We start from the raw sequence: 17,864 nt of genomic DNA, 5'->3' as shown, positions 1-17,864 counted from the left end.
TCAAAGCACTACACAACTCTGTTGCAACCAGTATAATTTTCCAGGTGACTTTGACCTTCAGCCTGTGTTTATGCACCCCACAGAGCCACAAGCCAATACAATAATACAATACAATAGTAGAGTTGGAAGGGACCTTGGAGGTCTTCTAGTCCAACCCCCTGCCTAGGCAGGAAACCCTATACCGTTTCAGACAAATAGCTATCCAACATCTTCTTAAAGACTTCCAGTGTTGGGGCATTCACAACTTCTGGAGGCAAGTTGTTCCACTGATTAATTGTTCTAACTGTCAGGAAGTTTCTCCTCCGTTCTAAGTTACTTCTCTCCTTGATTAGTTTCCACCCATTGCTTCTTGTTCTACCCTCAGGTGCCTTGGAGAATAGCTTGACTCCCTCTTCTTTGTGGCAATCCCTGAGATATTGGAAGACTGCTATCATGTCTCCCCTAGTCCTTCTTTCTACTAAACTAGACATACCCAGTTCCTGCAACCGTTCTTCATATGTTTTAGTCTCCAGTCCCCTAATCATCAGCCAGTTTTATTTGGGCTTAAGGCATATTGAAAACTGTGGGCTGTGCTTTTTAAATCAGTGATAACTTTTGTATTGTACCTGTCCTAACAGATGCAAACTTTCCTGAAGCTTTATTTAAGAATGGACAGCCAGCGAAATATGAGCCTACAGTGTGCGGCAGCATCCAGAAAAGCCACTGCAATCTTAAGTTGCATTAACAGAGGGATACAATCAAGATCAAGGGGGGGGGTACTAATACCACTCTATAAAGCCTTAGTAAGACTACACTTAGAGTACTGCATCCAGTTTTGGTCACACTATAAAAAAGATGTGGAGACTCTAGAAAGAGTGCAGAGAAGAGCAACAAAGATGATTAGGGGACTGGAGGCTAAAACATATGAAGAAACTGGGCCTGACTGGTCTACTGAAAAGAAGGACCAGGGGAGACATGATAGCTGTCTTCCAATATTTGAGGGGCTGCCACAGAGAAGAGGGGGTCAAGCTATTTTCCAAAGCACCTGAAGTCCAGACAAAGAAACTGATCAAAAAGAGATTCAACCTAGAAATGGGAAATTTACTGAAAACAATCAACCAATGGAACAGAAGTTGCCTTCGGAAGTTGTGGGAAGCTTTCAAAAAGAGACTGGACTGCCATCTGTCAGAAATGGTGTAGGGTCTGCTTGGGCAGGGGGCTGGACTATATGACCTACAAGGTCCCTCCCAACACTGTTAATCTGTATCTAAGAAGAATTCATAAAGAGCAGAAGTCGTAGGAGAAAAACTGGTCTGGTATAGAAGCTAAGCAACATTATTAGCCTAGTTTGGTATTTGGATGGAGGAATATCCTAGAGCTGTCCACAAGACTGAGAAATCAATAAACATTGGCTGTCTTCTATTTTCTAAGCATCCATAGAGTTTTGTTTGCTTGTATTTTTACAAATAACTCAAGTAAACATATCCAACGCATTTTCCTTTCTATTTCTTTGCAATAAGAACCCTTTTAGGTGGGTTAGGCTGAGAGAAAGTGACTGGCCCAAAGTCACCCAGCCGGCTTTTACGACTAAGGTGGGACTTGAACTCATGGTCTCCTGCATTCTAATGTGGTGCCTTAACCACTAGACCAGGGGTGTCAAACTGAAGGTCCATGGGCCGCATCCAGCCTATGGAATGCTTAAATCTGGCCCATGGGGCCAGCCTGGAAATAGCAAAGGACTGGCCCATGATGCCTCTGGCAGCCAAAACAGGGCAGGGGAGGGGCATGTGAAGTCTCCCTGCACCCTGTTTTGGCTGACAGGGGGCTGTGGGAGGCCATCCAGGCTGAAAATACAATACAACACAATACAATAGCAGAGTTGGAAGGGACCTTGGAGGTCTTCTAGTCCAACCCCCTGCCTAGGCAGGAAACCCTATACCGTTTCAGACAGATGGCTATCCAACATCTTCTTAAAGACTTCCAGTGTTGGGGCATTCACAACTTCTGGAGGCAAGTCGTTCCACTGATTAATTGTTCTAACTGTCAGGAAATTTCTCCTTTGTTCTAAGTTGCTTCTCTCATCGATTCGTTTCCACCCATTGCTTCTTGTTCTACCCTCAGTTGCCTTGGAGAATAGTTTGACTCCCTCTTCTTTGTGGCAGCCCCTGAGATATTGGAAGACTGCTATCATGTCTCCCTTAGTCCTTCTTTTCATTAAACTGGACCTACCCAGTTCCTGCAACCGTTCTTCATATGTTTTAGCCTCCAGTCCCCTAATCCTCTTTGTTGCTCTTCTCTGCACTGTTTCTAGAGTCTCCACATCTTTTCTACATTGTGGCGACCAAAACTGAATTCAGTATTCCAAAGGTGGCCTTACCAAAGCCTTGTAAAGTGGCATTAACACTTCACGTGATCTTGATTCTACCCCTCTGTTTATGGGGGAATCACATGTCCACCCCACTCCCTGTTTTGGCTGGCAGGGTGCTACAGGAGGCCATGCAGGCTGAAAACGGGGCATGGGCGGGGGGGTGTCTCACATGGATCCCCATGCCCCATTGTGGCTGGCAGGGTGCTGCAGGAGGCTGACCAAGCTGAAAATAGGGCATTAGAGGGGCACGTGAGCCCCCCCCATGCCCCATTTTAGCCTGCAGGGTGCTGCAGGAGGCATCCGTCCCATCTCCTCCACCACCATCCCACGGAGGAGAACTACAATGCTGATCCAACCCTCGAAGAAATCCCTAAACCAAACTGGATCAAAGATTAGCAATGGCAATATGTTGTACAATTTAATATAATAAAATTACCAGGCAAACCTCAAGCACTTACTCCTAAAGGATGTGTACTCTATTTCAAAGAAACATTTCTTTGTTTTAACTTCCAATATTATCTGAACAAACCCTACTATGGCTTATTTGGCCAACCATTGTTGTAGAAACCATGGCTTATTATGCCCCATAGACTTTGTCTCATTGTTAAATGACTCAGGGGGTGGTGGTGGTGAAAGAAATTATGAATATTGGATTGTCCATCTTGCAATTTGCTTCTCAGGCATTTTAATTGCAGGCGCTGCATAAAAGAAGAGGGTATAAGGAGCTTTGCCAACATTTCAATTAACTTGGCACCGTCTTTTCTGCAGATGAAATAATTAATAATTCGTTTCTGAGACAAAAATTTAAAAAATGGTTTCTTCATACAGAGCTGTTGTTAACAGGGCACCATAGGCCAATCCTAAATTTAAATTGCCCTCTGAGTTAGCCAGAACCTATGGTCTACCTAACCTGGCCGTCTCATTTCATTGGATGGGATGAGCTGTGTGACTCATCCCCACAGGCAGGAGGTCTAGGGGTGGGAGAAGACCCCAAAGTAAAAGGAACAGCTAACATCAACCCCAAATCAACAGAAAACTGGAAGGAGGGGGGTCTCTCTCCCCCCCCCCCCCCCATCAAATCTTCAACCCAAATTTGACACCAGCATCTATTTTTCGGTAAGTCCTATTATTTAATCTTTCCTCCTGTAAGAAATTTAGCTTTTCAATCTTACTTCAACATTAAGCCTATGAATGTCAATATTGGAAATTAGAATATGGTAGAGAAAAAGACAGAAAGATGGTAGATATAGATGGATAGATCATAAATAGATAGGAGAGAGAGAGACAGACAGACAAACAGACAGACAGATAGATGGCAGGCAGGCAGACTCAGTGGATAGAGGGAATAGATAGATCATAGAGAGAGAGAGAATATATAGATGGAGTATATGTAATAAGGAGGGAATATATAAGGAGGGAGAGAAAGGGAGAAAGAGGGAAAGAGAGAGAGAGATGATAATGATGATAAATGGATGGATGGATGGATGGATGGATGGATGGATGGATGGATAGACAGATGATGGATGGATGGATGGATGGATGGATGGATGGATGGATAGATAGATGGACAGATGATAGATAGATAGATAGATAGATAGATAGATAGATAGATGATTGATAGATAGATAGATAGATAGATAGATAGATGATAGAAAGAAAGAAAGGAGAAAAGGAAAACAAAAGACAGAAAGACTGAAGGAAGGAAGGAAGGAAGGAAAGAAAGAAAGAAAGAAAGAAAGAAAGAAAGAAAGAAAGAAGAAGAGAGGGAGGGAGCGAGGGAATGGAAAGAGGCAGGGAGGGAGGGAGGGAGGGAGGGAGGGAGGGAAGGAAGGAAGGAAGGAAGGAAGGAAGGAAGGAAGGAAGGAAGGAAGGAAGGAATATTTGATCACTCCAGTCTGCAAAGTTTATAAAATACTTTCTTTGAGAGTGACAGTACTCATGTTTGTAAGTCATTTTGTTTTATACTATTTTTCTTTTCATTTTTTGTCTTTTCATTGGTTTCTGACACTTTTTTCTCTACAATGATATTTGATGCAGTGGAGCTTTTCCAAGAAAGTAGGATATTATTACCAGATTTTTCCAGGAACTTCTCACTTGCTGTAAAGTTGCAACGCCTGGCACTTTCCATGCACAGCACGCCTACCTGAAGAGCAAGTATTTTCCTTTCGGAATGCATGACTTGCCCTTAACGATTTCTTTGCTTTCAAACACACTTCAAATGATCTTGTCCTACAGCACTGTTAATAAATATAGTTACTGCATTTAGCCTAGAAGCAAGGTAGCTCTCCTCTTGTCAGCTGTGAAGAATCAAGACAAGTTATGTTCTAGTTAAGCTGATTTATCGCTCATGCCTATACATAAGAATCTACTCACCTAGCATTGGACACTAAATTAGCACTAGATAAGAGCTAACATCAACACTAAGTGAGTGCAAGATAAGAGTTAATGAAATTCACCTGTGAGAACATCATAACTCTAGGCTGCTTACTCTCTTGACTCCACCCCAGGCTCTGCCTCTCCTTCTCCTACACCTCTAGTTGACTAGGTGTAGGAAGGACTAGGAAGGAAGAGGAGACACTTAAAATGAAGCAGTCAGTAACATTTTGAAGAGAGGCCCAGCATTTTTCAAACATAGTGTTTCTTTTGCATATTTCTAAATCACGCTTGCCCAAACTGTAACCCTGATTTATGGTGAAACAACCAAGATTGTACGGGCAACGTGTATAAAGTGGTAAGATAAATGGACATTAGAGATTGGCAGGGTTATGAATTTGCCCAAACCAGCAGATGGTTCACTGTCTTATTCTTTCTATTTTGCACATGCTATCACAATCAGCTGAAATGCACTCCCAGATTCTACGATCCATTCATGGTTTCAACTTCAAATTTCAGTCTGCAGTTTACTTACTACAGAACTCTAAAGTAATGGTAAAGGTTCCCTCACACATGCGTGCTAGTTGTTGCCGGCTCTAGGGGGCGGTGCTCATTTCTGTTTCAAAGCTGATGAGCCAGCGCTGTCCGAAGACGTCTCCGTGGTCATGTGACCGGCATGACTAAACGCCGAAGGCGCACGGAGCGCTGTTACCTTCCCACCAAAAGTGGTTCCTATTTTTCTACTTGCATTTTTTACGTGCTTTCGAACGGATAGGTTGGCAGAAGCTGGGACAAGTAACGGGAGCTCACTCCATTACACGGCACTAGGAATTCGAACTGCTGAACTGCCAGCATTCTGGATGAAAAGCTCAGCGTCTTAGCCACTGAGCCACCGTGAACTGTATTACTCACCAAAAAGTGATGTTCAGAAATTACATTGAACAGAGGCTAACATTATCTTTGGAAACTGCCCCGTCTTTCCTTTTAAATGCATCAATTTACTTACAAATCTACTTAGAAATTTAGTCCTGGTGGCTTAGTTGTGGGAGTTTGCACACTATTTATTGTTGCTTTGCTAAGTAAAATAGGAATTAGGATTCCACAGAGCAGTGTTTGTCCACGTTGGGAACTTGAAGGTGTGTGGACTTCAACTGAAATTTCACGTCTTGAAATTTCCCAGATCGAGAAACAATACTAAAGAATCGTGCAAAGGGTTCATTTTTAATTCAAAGCTGGATGTTTATAGATCCTAACAAAGTAAATAAAATAGACCAAATCTGCATATTCCGGAGTTTGATGATTCTTATCAGGATCAGGGGTGGGCTTCAAAAAATTTAGCAGGGGGTTCTCTGCCCGGTTGCTGGATGAGCGTGGCCATGGTGGGTGTGGCCTAGTCAGCCTCTTGCACCACGGCGGGGTGCCCTCCCTGGTCTCTGAAAGCTTTCCTCGAGTCTCCGGGAGGGCGAATACGGCCTCCCCAGGCTCCAGAGGCTCTCTGGAGGCTGGAAAAGGGCCAGTTTTTGGCCTTCCCAAACTTCTGGTAGGCCTGTTTTTCACCCTACACGAACCTCTATGTGAGCCCTGAACTTACCTGCATCCAAAACGGGCCACGTAGGGACTCCTGGGAGGGGCGGGCGGGGCGGGCTCAGCTAGGAGTGGGATTTGGGGGTTCTCCGAACTGCACAGAATCTTAGCTAGAGGTTCTCCTGAACCCCTGCGAACCCCCAGCAGCCTGCACCTTCAGGATAGTGTCTTAAACAGTAGGGATCAGATACAAAATATGAAAATGTATCCATCCTTAGAGACCAGTCTTCTGTCCTGTCCAAATATGGAACTTCACTCAGGGAGAACTGCTGAACGTAAGATACATTGGAAGAGGATTAAGGAACTTCCCTTGCCAGCTTTCACCCAGAGTACGAGAGTACTCAGACAACCTGTTGCTTTTGCCACCTCCCCTTAGATGTTCCCTGGTGCCTGCAGCAAACCACAATATTGCAAAAATGATGACATCCAGGCAATGTGTTAGATACTTGCTCTAACTACAGTGGTTTCCACCAAGGTCCTCTGTTCCGGCAGGAACAGAGGTTTAATCCTATTGGTCGAAGTGTCTGACAGCTCCCTATAAAAGGGCTGCTGTCAGACTCAACCTTCGCTGGATTGTTCTCACTTGTTGCACTTAATAAAGAGTTGTTGTTACCGTTAAGCCTGTGTGTGCCTACCCATTACCCAATCTAACACAATGTCTCCATGATGAAAATCCTGTCCTTATATACTTATATCCTGACATCGGATGCAAGTGCCTAAGTCGCAGGATTTGTGTCACGATGCCACGAAGCGCCTTTCATCTCTTGCTCGCCCAAGGACATCTTCGGTGACACTCCCATTATCTCCATTGAGCAGGCTTAGATAATCCTTAGTCGTTCCCGTTTTAAGCAGTGTTTCCCCCCTCCTTAAACCTAGAGAGAACATGGTGACAATGACCTCAGAAGGACATAAATGTCTTTACTCTCTCCGTGGCCAAGCAGAAGCGGCTTCAGCCTCAGGAATATGCTGACTGTCTTTTTAAGAGGACTAAAACCTTGATAAATAACACTCCCACAGACGTACTTCCCATCAGAAGACAGTTGGCGTAAAATATAAAGAGCACTGTGAAAACAGTGCAGACACCTCTCTCTCTTTCATCTTTGTGACTCTTTGCTAAATTTATCTGTGCTGTTTCTCTCTCGCTCCTTGTACAGCCAAACAGATGCAAGCCACACACAATGTGCACAGGATGATTAAGCAGCCAACAATCCCAGTGAGCTTCAGCAGTGAGATATGATGCAGCCAGGACCGCAATCAAACAAAAAGTATTAGTCTGCTTGGATTAATGTGTACGCCTCCCAAGGCACACAAGGCACTGCTTTCTTTATCATTTGAAATCTCCAGTCTTCAAAGGAAAGCCCAAGTATGTGTGCTGCAGTAGTCCATGCACAAGGTGATGAAACCATAGCTTCTAAGGAGCCAGGTTATTTCTAAATAAATAGCATCACCATCTTGCTGGAGTTTGCCTTGAGTCCATTTCAGTGTCAGGCTTGCCCAGCTAGGTCCCTAAGAAAGAAAGACCCTCGACTTCTTTTGAAGTGATAGGCTGTTTTACTAAGGATTAGTGGGTGCAAATAAAGCAGGCTAGAACTAAAGTTCCTGAACAAACTTTTTCCCGTCTCTCCGACCCTCCCCCCTGACCAGCTCATCTTCAACCAATGGTTTTACCATATAGGTGTTTTTAAGGGACATGGTGACTAAGAATCGGGAATGTCTATGTTAAGTAATTAAGCTCCCCGTTAGAAGAGCGAGTATGCAGAGAAGCGTAATGAGAGTGATATGGAATAAAACGCACAAACCAGCATACAGAGACACTGAATAGTATAAAATATAGTAGTTTACTATGTAGAAATATAGAAGTATTCAGAGTCCGGTTAACAGTCCAAGTCATACACGGTTCAGTAATTCAGTTATCAAAATAGCCAGTCTAGCACACAAAATATAGCTAACAGTAGCAAACCACAATACCTCACAATACACCGACCAGCTTCTAACAAACAGAGAGCCAACAGCCATTCTAGCTCTCTCTTATGGCTGCTTGAGGTAACAAACCAATTACATCTCTTAAGCATTTAAAGTAACAGATACATTTGTTACAATCATAGCTTATATACATTGCCAAGCCAAACCTAAGGTTACATCCCTAACAGTCTAGCCCATATGTGTGAGGGGAACTTTTACTTTTACCTTTACCTTTAAGATGCCATAAGGCCAGCTTCTTTGATGTCAGTATCCAAGCATTCTGACTTCTCAGTTATCATAATATTTTATAGTGCCCATCTGCAAATTTATTTCAGTATGATCTATAAAATAAAATAAAATTTATAGCAGAATACATGATCATATATCACTTTTACAGTGAATATTTTATAATTCTCGGATTAGCCCTTTTTTTTTCTTTTGTGCACCATTAAGGTTGCAATGTTTGCACAATGCAGTCACAGTAGTTCTCCCCTACTCTTTGTTGTTGTTGTTGTTGTTGTTGTTGTTGTGGCTTTAATCACCCGACCTTGCCGCTGTCCTTGTTGCAGGTCTTTGTGGGAAAGAAAATGCACACAATGGTCCTCTCTTTTAAATGCACTTAAGAAAATGACACAGATGTGATAAAAAAAAATATGGCAAGAAACAGGGGGATATTTTTCAATAAAAGCTTTAATTACGTGCACGCAGCATTATCTTTCCTAGCCTGAATTTGCTTATTGCACAAATAGATTTGCAGGTTGTAAAGAGAGGAAGAGAGAGAAAACTCAAGACTATACCATATCAAGGCCATTTCTAAGTACAGAGAAGAATATGGACAAAAAATATCCTTCCTTTGTGGTGATTTTCAAACTATGTTTCAGGGCACCCTAGTGGCTGTAGATATTCTTTTTTAAAAAAAAATCAAAACACTATGTTGGATATATTAACAATCATATGAGCCATAAAGAAGGGCAGAGAATGCCTCTCGAGTTTCAATCTAAATGTTCAGGCTTTGATTGACTGCACCTTAACCTATTGAAAGAATAAGTTGGTTCTCTGGAAGAATCCTTACACAGTTATAGTTCAGAAATCCTGGAACAGGGGAAAGTGCCCGGATGACTATAGAAGAGGAAATATCTATTAGATTAAAAAAAAAAATCTAGCAAATTTTAGACCAATCATTCTGATATCTATAGCTGGGGAAATTCCATAGTGGGATATAAAGCTATCCATCTGCAAGCATCTTGAAAGGAATGTAAAATTACCAGAATTGTCGAGAATGCATCATTATAACTTATCCCATTAAAAAAAAAAAAACAGATTATCTTCTTAGTAGATTATGGGTATGCTCTAAATAGTTTAACTTCAGCAAAGCATTTGACAAAGAACCCTGAGACAGGATTATCCTTCTGCTAGTTATGTTTGAACTACCATATTTTTTGGAGTATAAGATGCACCTTTTTCCCTCAAAAAAGAGGCTGAAAATCTGGGTGCATCTTATATACTGAATACAGCATTTTTGGCCGCCTGAAATCCCGCCTCCTTCACCAAAATGGTCGTGCATAGCCTTTAGGAGGCTTCCAGAGTGCTCCTGGGGGCTGGGGAGAGCAAAAATGAGTGAAAAACAGGATCCCGCAGTTCCCAGGACCACTCTACAAGCTTCCCAAAGGCTATGCATGCACTTTTTTTGACAAAAAACGACCCGTTTTCATGAAAAACGGGCCGTTTTTGGGAGGTCTGCAGAGTGCAAAAACTTTTTTTTTAAATTTGCCTCTTCAAAATCTTGGTGCGTCTTATACGCTGGTGCATCTTATACTCCAGAAAATACAGTAGATGATGTGACAATTAATTTGATGCATACTTGGTTTGAAAATCATACTCAGGGTGTTGCTCCTTGTTAGACATATCTAGTGGGGTGGCACGGGAATCCTGTATTAATGACTTGAATGAGGAGATAGAGGGAATGTTATCCAAGTTACATTCCTCAAATTGGGATGGATAGCTCTTAAGAAGGCATGGAAGAAAGGTTAAACATATTGATAGGATATATAACTCTGCTAGGGATGCGGTGGCTCAGTGGCTAAGATGCTGAGCTTGTCAATCAGAAAGGTCAGCAGTTTGGCGGTTCGAATCCCTAGCACCACATAACAGAGTGAGCTCCCGTGACTTGTCCCAGCTTCTGCCAACCTAGCAGTTCGAAAGCACATAAAAATGCAAGTAGAAAAATAGGAACCAGCTTTGGTGGGAGGGTAACAGTGTTCCATGTGACTTCGATGTTCAGTCATGCCGGCCGCATGACCACGGAGATGTCTTCGGGCAGGGCTGGCTCTTCGGCTTTAAAACGGAGATGAGCACTGCCCCCTATAGAGTCAGGAACAATTAGCATATATGCAAGGGGAACCTTTACCTTTATAACTGGGCTAAGGGTTACAGAATGAAATTTAACAAATTTATCTCCTGCTCTTTGTCTTTAAAAACCTGTTTCTCCTTTTCTCATCCAGGGAAATATAATATTTCCTAAAATATTTCATTCTTCTAAGAGGGGTGGGTGCTAACTTTCTTCAGCAGCAATATCTTTTCAGCACACAAAAAAAAGAGCATTGTTAAAAAAAAAGTTAATGTCTGTATTTCAGGAAGTTTAGTGCTGACTATAACTTAGATAATATGACTCACAAACATTTACTCTTCATTAACAAGGCTGTAAAGCCAAAGGCTATGGAGAAATTAGCCCGCACTTGCTGCTAAAGCTTTATCCATCACCTCAAAAGCTTGCTATATTCCTTTTTTTAATTTGCATAATGACCGGTTGAGAATGCTGGTCCTGTATTTGAAGGTTAGCTGCATTTGGTGCAATTAAAGGCAGGGAATTAAACGCAATGTCACCACGAAAGCATGGTCTGAAGGGAACAGGAGTTTAATGAGGTCTCATAAAATAAAGTGGTCAGGTGTATGTCTTCACACATGTTTTTCTTTTCCAGGAGAAAGAGCGATCGCTTTTACAGCTGGAATGGCGAGATAAAAGGCAGAGACCTTTTTGCCTGTGCTTCACCGGATCAGATTGCAAACTATTCTTGTGGTCTGAGAGTCGTTTGCCACATCAAATGTCCAAATCATAGGACCTCACCTTCCACACGATTACCTTAATTATTCTCCAGTGCTTGTTCTCTGAACCATCACAATACCAGACAAACAAAATCCTAGGAAAAGATATGCTCGGTTTCAGGATGTCTGCAGATATTCTCAATCATCCAGGTCATGGTTCTCCCAAAGGTGCTTTTTTCAAGAGACAACTGGACTTTCTGGTTTTTCTTTTAAAAATAATAATAATAAAGTTTTATTAATTTTCTATTGTTTAGAATGGAATGGAATAGAATAGAATAGAATAGAATAGAATAGAATAGAATAGAATAGAATAGAATAGAATAGAATTCTTTATTGGCCAAGTGTGATTGGACACACAAGGAATTTGTCTTTGGTGCATTTGCTCTCAGTGTACATAAAAAGACAAGATACATTCATCAAGAATCATAAGGTACAACCCTTAATGATAGGGGACAAATAAGCAATCAGGAAACAATCAATATCAATATAAATCGGAAGGATGCAAGCCACAAAGTTACAGTCCTGCAGTCCTAAGTGGGAGGAGATGGGTGATAGGAACGATGAGAAGGCTAATAGTAATAGTAATGCAGACTTAGTGAATAGTTTGACAGTGGGGAGGGAATTATTTGTTTAGCAGAGTGATGGTGTTCGGGGGAAAACTATCCTTATGTCTAGTTGCCTTGGTGTGCAGTGCCCTATAGCGTTGTTTTGAGGGTAGGAGTTGAAACCATTTATGTCCAGGACGCAAGGGGTCTGTAAATATTTTCAAGGCCCTCTTTTTGACTCATGCAGTGTGCAGGTCCTCAATGGAAGGCAGGTTGGTAGTTTTCTGCAGTTCTAATTATCCTCTGAAGTCCGTGTCTGTCTTGTTGGGTTGCAGAACTAAATCAGACAGTTATAGAAGGGCAGATGACAGATTCAATCATTCCTCTGTAGAACAGAATCAGCAGCTCCTTGGACAGTTTGAGCTTCCTGAGTTGGTGTTGAATATAAATTGAGAGCAAGCCCCACTCCTTACTAGCGCTGATGATGTTACCTAGTTTGGTAATGAAATGTCTGCAAGAAAACAACCAATCAGGCCCCTGATTCATTTGCAATGGGGCTGAAATCTGGCACCCTGATTTACTGGTTTAGCCTCCAAACATGAGTTTGAAGTGACCTTTTAAGTTATTTTTTTCCCATTCTTCCTTTCTCACCTAATAGCAAAAATAATTTAATTGTTTTGTTCCTATGCAAGCCTTTTCACATTGGTTCAGCTGGGTTTTGGGAAATGCTAGAATCGGGAGCAGTAATCTTTTATTTTCAGGCCACACAAAGAGGCAGACTCCATAGTCTACCCCCCCCCTCCGCCCCGAGCGTTACTCAAAATAAATTAGCTGGGCAAGGGGCTTCTTCCCCACCCAAATTTTGCCAGCTGATTCACAAAGCAGAATTATGCAGAAACTCTTGAACTGGGATTTCTGAGGCATTCTCTGCTCCAGGCAAAATGCCACCATTCCGTAAGTCAGAGGGTCAAGAGATAAGATGGGAAGGGAGTTTGCAGGCAAAAATAAATGGCCATTTTTTATAAAAAAAATCAGTTTTCTTCAACAAGTCATCCCTTTGTCTGTGACAGATGAACAAGTCCTTTCTCTGGGAGAAAGATTAAAATAGGGTGGAAACAAAGCAAGTTTCTATGTACTATTTAAATCTCTGGGCCAAGAAGCAAATGGCAAGGACAGTGTCAATTGTAAAATTCAGCAAAGCTTTGGGATGTTGGGAATAACAAGGGAAATAAGGCCTGGTGATACAAAGGTTTGCCTGATGGAAGGAATTTCCAAGCCCTTGGGAGCCACTAGGAGCATTTCCGGCTTAATACAGGTTTATTTATTCATAGTTCACCAAATTTATTATTATGACTAATGCCATTTCTAGCTATAACTTCTCTCAAAGGTGACAGCCTAATCTCTGTGTGAAATTTGCTCAACCTGTACAAATTGTACTTAGGTTTACACTCCTATGATTTTTAGAAAGCACAGCCCACGGGTCTAGAGCGTACCAGGTTGTCAACTGTTTAAACTGTCTGCATCCAGCAAAGAATCACTTCTATTTATTTGTTTCTATTACATCCACCTTGTTTGTGAAAGACATCCCAGAAGTATAACAGAATAATAGACTTGGAAGGGACCTGTTGTGGCCCATCAGTGGCCAGTGGAGCTAGTAGCAGACTCAGACAGTGAGGAGGTTGGGGAGGAACCTGGGCCAGTCCTGGAGTCTGGGGAAGGCTCTGATGAGGGCTCTGCGTCAGAGGCAGAGATGGGGCCAGGGCCGTCTGACAGTTATCAGCTGCCTTCCGAGTCGGAGATCAGTGGGGCAGAAGAACAGCTGGAGCCTGTTCCCGATGTACACATGTGCAGAGATGCCAGGAGAAGGGAACAGCTAAGGAACAAGGGCCAACCCAGGAGTAAAGGCACAGGTGGATGGTGAATGTTCTGTCCCAAAGGGAATAAAGAGGAGCGAAAGGGGAGGGGAGTTTGCAGGAGACAATTAGTTCAATTCATTAGGGTGAAGATCTGTTCCTGACTTCTTGGCAAGTACTGTATTTTTTGGAGTATAAGACGCATCTTTCCCCCCCAAAAAAGAGCATGGAAATGCTGGTGCATCCTATACACCAAATACATCCATTTTTGGCCTCCCAAAGCCCCACCTCTCCATCCTATTTTTGCAAAAGAACGGGCTGTTTTTCGCAAAAACTGAGACGTTTTTGCCTTCTCCTGACCCCCAGAAGCACTCTGCAGGCTTCAGCAGGGCTGGGGGAAGGCAAAAATGTCCCCGTTTTTGCAAAAAATATGAAACTCAAATCCTTTGGCCACCTAATGAGAAGGAAGGACTCCCTGGAGAAGAGCCTAATGCTGGGAAAGATGGAGGGCAAAAGAAGAAGGGGACGACAGAGAATGAGGTGGCTGGAGGGAGTCACTGAAGCAGTTGGCATGAGCTTAAATGGACTCCAGAGGATGGTAGAGGACAGGAAGGCCTGGAGGAACGTTGTCCAAGGGGTCGCGATGGGTTGGACATGACTTCATGACTAACAACAACAAGAAGAATGTTTTGGAAGGTGAAAAATACCCCACACCTTCGTTCCCTTTCTAAAGAGTTTTGTCAACAAATTTAGGGGAGGTTTTCGAAAAAGCTTGTTAAAGCTCTTTGTGCAGGCATCGTAATAGCTGTTCAATTTCCTTTTCGCCTAAGTGATATATCACTTTTCCTATTAAGCTTCAATTTGCTTAACCATTGGCAGCATCAGTGAGCAAGTTCTATTTTAATTAGACAGTTACTAAACAGTCTCGTGACAAGCCTGAATGTTCACTAGCCTTGAGGGGAAATGATTTTATAATATGATATGCAACTCATAGGGATATCAAAGAGACAGGTGATCTCAGGGCTCCTTTCCCAAAGTTTACCTGCAGAAGGTGAAGCCACGGTGGTTAAAGTTTAGTCTAGTCCCTGGAAGAACCATAGGAAGTCATGGTGGCACAGTGGTTAGACTGCAGTACTGCAAGCTAATTCACTGCTCATTGCCAGCAGTTCAATCCTGACTAAAATTAATACTATTGTTTTAAAAGTTCTTCCTCCGTGCTTAATAGTTGCTTTTCCAGAATTCCTCTCCAGAAATCATAAAAATGGAGAAATTACTGTACTTTTTGATTCCTGAAGATTTAACGTTATACTTTTTAGAGCTTACTTGACTATCCCAATTACTTTAGGGAAGGCTGAGATATAATAGATGAAATGGAACTGGGGATCATCCTAACAACCATGTAGAAGAAAGAAAGAAAGAAAGAAAGAAAGAAAGAAAGAAAGAAAGAAAGAAAGAAAGAAAGAAAGAAAGAAAGAGAAAGAAAGAGGAAAGGAGGGAAGGAAGGAAGGAAAGAAAGAAGGAAGGAAAGAAAGAAAGAAAGAGGAAAGGAGGGAAGGAAAGAAAGGAAGGAAGGAAGAGGAAAGGAAGGAAGGAAGGAAGGAAGGAAGGAAGGAAGGAAAGAAAAAAGAAGGAAGGAAGGAAGGAAGGAAAGAAAAAAGAAGGAAGGAAGGAGGGAAGGAAGGAAAGAAAGAAAGGAAGAGGAAAGGAAGAAAGGAAGGAAAGAAAGAAAGAGGAAAGGAAGGAAGGAAAGAAGGAGATGATCTCAAGGATAACCATCTTTATGAGCTGACATATAAAAGGTGAACCAACTGATTGATATAAAGTCCCATCATTTTTAAAATTTTAATTTTATTTATTTCGTCAAGCATGTATAAGATAACAGATATGTATAAACTTGATTATGAATAGAGGAAATGGATACGAATAAGGGCACAGTAGGACAGGGACTGTAGGCACATTGGTGCGCTTATGCACACCCCCTTTATGGACCTCTTAGGAATGGGGTGAGGTCAACAGTAGACAGTCTAAGGCAGCGATGGCGAACCTTTTTTGACTTGAGTGCCATAAGTGGGGGGAGCTCAGGGGGGGCGTGTGCGGGCGTGCTGCACCCATAATGCAATATGTGAACCCCCCAGTGCGCATGCGCACACTACAGGTGCAACCCCCCATTTTTTGCATGCTTTTTTTGCCCTCCCCAGGCTCCAGAGGCTTTATAGGAGCCTGGGGAGGACGGAAACAACCTCCCCCGCCATCCCGGAAGCCCTCCGGAGGCTGCAGGGACCTTCAGGACGCTTCCCTGAAGCCTCCGGAGCAGTCAAAATAAACCTCCAAGTCACTTCCGGTTTGCTCGGAGGGTCGTTTTGAGCGCTCCAAAGGCTTCAGGGACCTTCAGGACGCTTCCCTGAAGCCTCCGGAGAAGTCAAAACGAACCTCCGAGCAAACCGGAAGTCCGTTCCCAAACTTCCAGTTTGCCCGTAGGGCTGGTTTTTGTGCTCCGGAGGCTTCATGGAAGCTCATGAAGCCTCCGGAGGGCCTCCGGGGGCCGGGGGGGCTCTTTTCGCCCTCCCCAGGCTCCTATAAAGCCTCTGGAGCCTGAGGAGGGCGAAAATGGCTTTTAAAAAGGGTGAACTCAGCTGGCCAGCACGCATGCGTGCTGCCCAGCTGACAGGGCAGCGCCTTGCCATAGGTTCGTCATCAGTGGTCTAAGGTTAAAGTTTTGGGGGTTTGAGGATATAACTATGGTGTCAGGAAGAGTATTCCAGGCATTGACCACTCTGTTGCTGAAGTAGTATTTTCTGCAAATGAGTTTGGAGCGGTTTACCTTGAGTTTGTATCTATTGTGAGCTTGTGTATTGTTGTGGTTGAAGTTGAAGTAGTCATTGACAGGTAGGACATTGTAGCAGATAATTTTGTATACTATGCTCTGATCAGACCGAAGGTGGCGTAGTTCGAAGTGGTCTAAGCCAAAAATTTCAAACCTGGTTAAGATCAGCTGAATTGCATTATATTTGGTAGACATTTTTGCGGTCTTCAATTCAATTCAATTTATTAGATTTCTAGACCGCCTCCTCTCCCCGAAGGGACTCGGGGCGGTGTACAGGTATAAATTTTAAAAAAACCATACAAACAATAGTATACATAGATAAAATTAGATTAAATAGCCCCTGTACGAATTTATAAAAATTAAAAACTTAGACCATAAAACCAATCATAAAAATTTAAAAATAAAACTGAGTTGGGATAGCGGGAATTAGGCCAGGCCGGCTAGCTGAAACAGGTGGGTTTTGAGTTTCTGACGGAAGGAGCGGAGGTCCGTAGTCATTCTAATGTCGGGGGGAAGGTCATTCCAGAGGGTCGGGCCCATCACAGAGAAGGCCCTTCCCCTAGGCGTCGCCCGCTGGCACAGCCTAGTGGACGGCACCCGGAGGAGTCCCTCTCTGTGTGAGCGGATCGGCCGAAGGGATGTATGGGGCAGGATACGATCCCGCAAATAACTAGGTCCTGTGCCATGGAGCTCCTTGAAGATGATGGTCAACACCTTGAAACGCACCCGAAAAGCCACAGGCAGCCAGTGTAGCCCGCACAGGAGAGGTGTTACGTGGGAGTAGCTAAAGACTCCCGAGATTGCCCGCGCAGCCGCATTCTGAACCAGCTGCAGGCTTCGGGTGCATCTCAAGGGGAGCCCCATGTAGAGAGCGTTGCAGTAGTCTAGCCGGGACGTCACAAGCGCATGAGTGACTGTGCGAAGGGCGCTCCGGTCCAATAGGGGACGCAATTGGCGCACCAGGCGAACCTGGTGAAACACCCCCCTTGTCACGGCTGTCACATGGTCGTCCATGGACAGCCGGTCTTAGCTATGAATTCTTCCATCTTCCAAGAAACCTTTTAGAATAGCATGTGAAGAGCTTTTGGAGAAGGAACCCAGTTTGCCTTTGAATGGTGTGAAGAATCAGAAACAACAGCCCAGTGTTACTTGCCCATCCTTTAATGAGTTACTTGTTGTTCCTGAGACATAGTTTTTCAGGAACAAACATTTCCTTTTGTTCAACTCTTCTTCTGTCCTGGTGATCACTGAATCATAAGACACTGGGAATGAAT

Source organism: Natrix helvetica (assembly GCF_964273705.1).
Source record: "Natrix helvetica genome assembly, chromosome: 6".
Taxonomy (NCBI): Eukaryota; Metazoa; Chordata; class Lepidosauria; order Squamata; family Natricidae; genus Natrix; species Natrix helvetica.
This window is presented reverse-complemented; position numbering follows the sequence as displayed.